The sequence below is a fragment of the Columba livia genome, chromosome 3 (assembly GCF_036013475.1).
Source record: "Columba livia isolate bColLiv1 breed racing homer chromosome 3, bColLiv1.pat.W.v2, whole genome shotgun sequence".
Classification (NCBI taxonomy): Eukaryota; Metazoa; Chordata; class Aves; order Columbiformes; family Columbidae; genus Columba; species Columba livia.
In genome coordinates this window covers 64469091-64476987 of record NC_088604.1, presented here as the reverse complement: position 1 = coordinate 64476987, position 7897 = coordinate 64469091, and positions in this window count along the sequence as shown.

Sequence of the window (7897 nt, the reverse complement as noted above, 5' to 3'; positions counted from 1 at the left end):
AAAACGGGAACAACAATATGCATGTCATTTTAAATATAAATTCTGTCAAGATTGCCATTGCTTCTGCTAGAAGAATCCTTGAATTGTGAGAGATAATAACCTATTTTTTGTGTCTTTGATGATAAAATCATAGATTTTCTTCTTGGGATATTTTTTTTTAGTTCACATCAATCAGGATATCAGTTTCTTTCAAATCTTCTCCAGAACTAGGAAGAAAGAGAAGAGAAAAAGAATAATGATGCTGTTTAATCCTGGTTTGAACAATGCCACGAATCTATCTTTGAGAATGTCAGATAAGATCTGTCTGTATTAATCATTCACGGAGACTTAAAGTAGGGCATAAAACCCATGAAATCCACTCTGTCTTACTGAATAACTTAAAATTCTTAGTGTTGTAAAATAAATTGTCCTGCTTTTAAAAAACAAAGAAGAGATGTTCAGCAGAATTGTGTCTATTTAGGTTACAAAATTAATCTCTTCTTGTTTTATAATTGAATATAATATGATGCTTTCTCTCCTTTTATGTATACCTCCTCCAGGAACCTTGCATTTTCTGTCGTTATTCTCTTTCACTGTTAGGACACACATGCCAGTGTACTGATCTACATACGGCTACTTAGAATTAATCAGTTACCTTTTTCTAAAATTCATTTAGCTTTTTCGACAAGCAGACTCATTTTTGTTTGAAAGACAGATTTTATTCATTCTAGTATCAAATATCCAAATCTTCATAAAATGAGGTCATGAAAATGTATGTGCAAATAAGTAGGTTATATAGGTGATGGCAGAGTTGAAAAATACATTACTTTTACTCATTGAATTTGGCCACAGGTCTTTGCTTCCATAGCCTTGAATTTGAACAAGGCAGCAGTAACTGCATGGCCAGGTTCAGGTACTGTGTGTGTGTTTGCCTCCTGTTGAGGTTTGCAGTATCCAGGATGCCCTGAGTTTCACGGAGAAGCAATTGAGGGTGGTGGGCTTCCTTCTGTGGGCTTCCTGGTTTCTTACAAAAAAGCTGGTGAGCCAAAAGTAGTGAGAAGCAACCGAAGTTTTCAGCTTCCAAGTAGGCGTGAATCTCCACCTGTGACTCCGAAGTTATGGTTAGGATTTCTATATTGACCCCTGTGTTTTAGTGAAAAATGGGTTACTACAGTGCCTCTCCTGTGGAAGTTCATAAAAAATACATAGTATGGGTGAGGGTGAAGTGTGGAAACAGAATAAGGAAGAACACAAGGAAGAAATGTAAGAAAAATATGAAAGAAACAGGTGTGCATAAAAATATTCCCTAAGAGATGTTTATAATATTTGTGAATGCTTTGTATTCTTGCCAATCAGCAGCTCTCTGAAGAAACAGAAGTATGGTGTGCAAACTTTTTAACACAACGCTGTTAAGTATTTCAGTCTTGGCTTATGTTTTTGCTGTACACTGTTCTCTTCTGTGCAGGACTGCACTGTGATACGCAGCCATCTCCACTGAAGGCGAGTTTCATTTGAGGACCAAGATGGCAATCTAGCTTTTCAGAGGAGAAAAAGCTAGTTTATAAGCAGACTGGGACACAATAAATGTGGTAATTTGATGCATTCATTAAGTCATCTGTCTGATTTTATATATTCAGAACAGTCTTGAGTGCTACTGCAAAAAAGTTGGCAGCTTGGAGTTAGAAAATCCAATTCAAAATGTAGAGGAGGTTGATTTGAATACTGGTTAAACTGGCAGGTTTGGTAACAGAATTGGATTATGTCAAAGAATTTGGGAAAGAACTGGACGCTACATTTGGAAAGAGGAAAAATGCAGCATCTGGGCCACTCTCTGGCTCTTAGAGCTGAGCTCTGCTCTCCGCCTTGCCCACTGGGATCATCTCCTGTATTTACGGAAGCTTTGATATTCCTGGAAGCACCATGCAGCCTCAGCACTGTGTACAGGAGGGGGCATGAAGAAACCAGTTGCATATTTCTGAACAATTTTCTGGTCAATTGGACAATAAATGGAAGTGTTCTGCAACTACGATTGGGTTTCTGCAGAAATCTCTGTTTTTACAGTAAAGTGGTTGCTGTTGTGTACCACTTTAAAAACTGGTGTGTGAAATTCCCATGTTGAGGGAAGGTCCTCAGATCTCTTGTCTCGTATTGCAGAAAAAAATCTGGTCACTTAATAATGATTTATAGACTTTAACCACAGAAATACTGACAAAGTCAGTGCTCATTTGTCAAATGTAAGAACAATTATAAGAGCCGTGCACTGGAGTATCAAAAGACACTTTAAAAATGTTGGTTGAACTAGCTTCACAGATTTATCAGAAGGGTATTTTTCCATTTGGAATAGATGAAGAAATGAATCAGTTTGCACAAAGTTCTGCTGTAGGTCTCTGGCAAAAGCAGGAGCTGAGAGGCCAGATCTCCAGATTCACGGTCACCTCCTCTAGCCCCAGAGCTCCTCTTCTCAGCTCAAGCTTATGTCTGCCTAAGGTGAAACACTTCTTTTTCAATTTCACTTTCACATTTGGTCATTCAGCAGGGCATGCCAGGCGTAACTTTGGACAAGGCTGAGTGTGCCAGCGGGCTGCTTGGACACTGCAGCGGCGTTGCTTTTTACGGCCAGAGCCTGGCCACGTGTCAGTAAATGGCAAAGGTCCCATTGGCAGCATGGCCAGAGTTTCTGTTATAAATACCAAATTAGCACCCATGGATGATGACATTATGGCTGGTCAGAGGTGTGCGACAAATTTCAGAGCTGTTGATAACACGTATCAAGTCTGTCATATGCCTTGCATGGCATCTACATGGTGCTGCAGAGATGAGAACACTTACAGAGAGTTTTTTTGCTTATGTGTGTATCTACTTGTTTTCTATTCTTATCCTTTACTAAATTATATGTCCTATTACCTAATCAGTGTCTAAGATATTCTCTCCCTGCAAGTAAAATATACCCATGTCGCTTTGACTCTGCCCACAATAACTAGAGAGGTAAATCATAGATCCCTTCCCAGTTCCTGTGGTATTACCACTGTCTTTAGAGACCTAGCAAATGCATTTACAAGCTCTTTTTTATTTTTTACTGGGTACCATGTCTTTAGTGGTTTCAGTACATACTTCATTATAGAATAGTACTCTATCAACTTGGAGTAGTTACTTTGCTGTACCGTGTTAGGAAAGCCTTTAACATGGTCCAAAAATATATGTATCTCTGACTGAACTAAAAAAAGAAACAGCAAAAATAAATTATAATTTCCACAGTGTCATTAGAGCATGACCTGGTCCATGGTGCTCAGCCACGCTGCCTGCATGCTGCTATCTGAGGCAGCAGCAGTGGTCCTGCACTTCTGGTTACATCAACCAGCTGACCAGTTCTGCCTGGTGACAGCCTGGAAGCAGGATTTTCCACAGAGAAAACGTGCTTCTGGCCCAAACGGCCAGAACTGGAAACTTCCAAAATTATCATTGGTGGGACAGAGGAGGCCTCTTGGTGACAGCCCAATAAGTAGAATTGTCCATCCTGTGTGTTTCCTGCTGTGGGCTCCAGGAGGTATCCATAGCTCAAACAGGTCCCCATGCAGACAGTCAGGCTCAGATCAGGCTGCCCAAGAGAACCTCCCCAAGAGGATAAAGCCCTGAGTGAGCTGGTCTGAGCTCACAGCTGAGCCTGCTGTGAGCAGCAGTTTGAACTGAGACCTCCTGAGCTTCCCTCCAGCCAGGGTGACTTGGGACATGCGGGTAGACTTACCCACAAATTAGTTAAGGGCAAGGGTAACTTCAGGCTTGGCTCACTTGCACCTGGCTCTTATGTGACACCCCGCAGCATGGTGGCTGTGAGGCAGGAGGGCAATGCTGCTGGCATGGGCCACCTCTGGGCAGCTGAAGTCCCTGAGATGCCACATTCAGAGGCTACTGTGTTGGGTGGGCCCGAGCTCTGCTCACCCTGTGCCACCGGCTGTCCCCGTGGGGCCACCCACACCAGTTCAGGGGCTCTCAGCGGTGGGTGCTGCCGAGGAGAGAAACAAGATGAGTGTTTCATTTATTGTGGGGAGGTGGCCAGTGTAAACTTGACTCCTGCATAGTAGTACATCACCTGCTGAGAAATCCAACTGTAAAATTAATTGGCATGAACACAAGATGTGTACTTCTCCTAATTGGCTTCAGTGCAATTCTATCCAAAGGCACTTTTTGCGGACATTCACAGAGCTTAATTGCTGTAGTTTAATATTACAATTTAAAAAGGCCTGGAAGGAGAGCTGAATATTAGGCTCCTGATGAATGATAATTATCACTTTGTGTGGATAGATGGAAAACATTTCTAATTAAATTATTCTTGTAACATAAATTAATAGTGTGATCTGGATAAAGTACTTCTGATTTCACATCTAGAGTATCTCTAAAAACACCAAGTTTGTGCCAGAATTTAAGCCAGCAGGTCAAACTGTGTTTTCAAAATGCCTGACTTTTCAGTCAATTTAGCAGCTTATCATAGGTTTCTGCAGTGAAGATGTTCAGCAATGATAGAATGGTTCAAACATTGCATGGAGAATAGAATAAAATAAAATAGCAACCCAAAACTATGCAGCTAGCATAATCTCTTAGTTCTATGAGCATGGGGGATTCACAGCCTAAATGACAGGGATTCATAGCGTTTGTAGTGTAACGGTCATGCATGTTCTTCCTGTATTAATTTAATCTCTGTCTGAGGATTTTTGCAAGACATAAACTGTTAAGCTAATAGTTTGGAAACGGGAAAGCTGATTAGCAGCTTTAGGGAAGGGGGTGAGATGGGCAATGAAGGTGCAGGTCATTAAGGCTGGAAAGAGAAAGAAGTGTGGAAGTTGTTAAGAAGCATTACTTGACATGCAATCTGTCTGAGCGCTGTAAAAATCCAATGATTTTTGTATATCTTCCATTTCTTTCTCATTAGTGAGACCTGCAATGAATAAAGTAAACAGGTAAATGTAAAGGTCTCAGCTGAAGGTGTCAGACTGCATTTCCAGAGAGGGATTATAGATAATCATTCTAAAATTACTGGCAGCTTCATGGCCTAATACAGGTAGGTGCCACATTAGGTGCTGAGGGCAGCCCTTACCAACAGGCCTCATTAGACCTTCATTTTAAGTTTCTAGAGCAACTGTCTGTGACTCCAGTGGAGTATTGTTGAAGGGCATAAGTGGGAGGTAGATGGCCACTTTCTGTCAAAAGATAATGGGAATTTTGTGTCGAGGCTCTCTCCATGCATGTGGACAAGTGTCCCTGAGATTTTCTGCATGCATGCCCTCTTCTGTATGCAGTGCATTAGTACTTACTGTATATATCAGGATTTGGCACTACTGTATCTCTCTAAACATCACATTAATCCATCTGTCTGTCACCATGGTAACAAGGCTCCCTATTGATGACTGAAGAAGAGCCGAACCATTAAAACTAAATGTACATGGTTAAAAAAAAAAAGTAAGCTCACTGTGTGTAGTGCTACAGAGACTTAAATGGGCAAAAATGGGCTAATTAATATTTTCTGTGTATTATTTTTATTTATAGTTATAGATCTGAACTAAAGCCTATTGCTAAAATGAACCTTAAATCTGATATTTGCTTCTTCACATCTATTTATTACATATACTACTGAACTCAGTATTAACAAACGTGCATTTTTTCTGAAGTTTACATGTTCCGTGGTATATATTTGTGTTGTAGGGTGGAAAAATGAAATTAATATCTTAAATATACTAATACAAAGCAGATTAGAAATGTTGCTGAATATTTTACTGCACATATTCTCTCTCTGTCTTGCTTCCATGCTTGTAATGTTGCCAAAATAAAATCAGTAAAGTGCACGCATTCATTAAAGTATCAATGTCTAACTGAGCACTGTTAGTTGGACCTGAGATTTTTTGAGAAGCATAATGTTGTGGAAAGTCTGACATGAATTACCGAACTTCATAAATCATTCTTGGACAATGAATTTCCATCTTTTATTACACTGGCGCCATGCATGCTATTAATGGTAGACTTGAGTCTATAATTCTATTAGGCTATAAAGACGTTTTTGGTTTAGAGAAGAAATAAAGCTTAAAACTAACCACTGACATCTCATCTCCTTCGGTGTTCATTGGATGATGCTATTTGTTCTCAAGAAAAATGCTGTGTATTTTCTTGACGCTTTGCAGATTTTCTTCTCCAAGCCTCTTTGCTTTGCTCACAAGGTTAACACTAATAACAGTGGATAAAATGAGGGACCAGAGAAAGAAAAAAGAATACCGAGTTTCAGAACACTTTGATGCATTCACTGAGCTGAAAGTAGGATTTTTTTAAAGTGTCAGATTGATATCTGTCTTAAACTATGGCACTTGTCTTATAGTAGGCCCTTGGGTCAGGAGATATCTCACACGGGGGTTTTATCAGCCCCATGGAAGGCTGGCTGGAAGGTCAGACGGGGGCATTATTGTGTCTGTCTGTGCATGGGGGCTGGGGGGAATTTGTACATGTGCACGTATGTTGGATGTATGTGTATCAGGCAAATTTATTTAATCTGATATCCTAGAGAGCAAACACAGTTGGCTTGCTCTGTTTCAGGGTATATGTACCCCTGGAAGACCTGAACAGTCAGTTGAACCTACTTGGTAAAACAAGGAGGCATAGATGCTACCAACCAACCCAGGGTTTCTGATTTACAGCTGACAGTTCAAATGCTTCCAGCCCAGCAAAAGGTTAGAGGAACTCACAGGTGTGGAGATCAACCAACTTCCTCCTTCCCTTCCCAGGAGAAGAAAGGTGATCCATTGGACTGGTAAATAAGTGTATTCCTGTAAGATATGAAGCAGAGAGGCAAGAAGGAAGTAGCAACTGAAGAGAGGCTATCTAGTTTTGTCTTTGACAGAAAATAAAAATTAATACTAAACTTTATAAATGCCAGGGTGTCACTGTTCATTGCAGGGCACGTATTGCCCTGGGTGGGCAGAGCCGTGACAACATGATCTGACCACAAATGCTTTTGGGGGTGTAAAAGTGGCACTTGGTCATGCAGATGATGGCCACTAGTGATGTATGTTGTGATCTAATTTGTCTTTGTTCCAAGCAGCATATCACCTCCACCACTGGATCCAGCAGGCCTTCCAAGACAGTGGCAGCCACAAGCACAGTTCCTCTGTAGTTCCTCTGGTGAGCTAAGCTTTCCAAGATTTTAAGGAGACTTTTGTTCATCAATGCAATTCATTCTGCTTTCCCAACTGTTAAAAAACCAGTGTAATAAGGTCCCCCAATATAATGAATTTCAGATAGTTTCTTATATAAATAATCCTACAGTGCAATCAAATGGCACCCCTAGGGATGGCAGGAACTTAGCTTTTTATTTACAAAATTATATGTTTTAGTAACTTTTTAATTAAAGTGCAAAAGACTATGCTAAAATTCAAAATTTAAAAAACTTACCTATTAACAATGATTATTCCCATTCTAACTCAATATTGAAAAGAGAGTATCTTAGAAAAGAAATCTTGTTTTCATGTTTTTTAGGAATTTCTCTTTCATTTTTTAAAATTGAATTTTGCAAGATCTGGACAAGATCCTTTGTCACTCCAGTGAATTCCTTTCTCTCTTGAACACTCAAACTTCTAAAAATTTCCTTTTCTTCAAAACTTGTTATTGTAATAAAAACTTGGTTCAGATCCTCACCTAACACAAGAGTTACTTCCTTGCCAGCTGTATTTCTGCCTTCAAGCTGTGTAGTACCTCTGTCCCCTCACTCCAGATGGGAGAAATGGGAGTTTCTCTAGAGGGCATGCTTCTGCATGCCACATATGGCTGTTTTTCATATAAGATGGAGTGTGTTCAACTCTGTTTCAGTTCTCAACCACTTAACAGAGACAAAGCATTTCATGATCAAAGATTTTATTCAAACAACACGGTTTTGGGCCAGGTA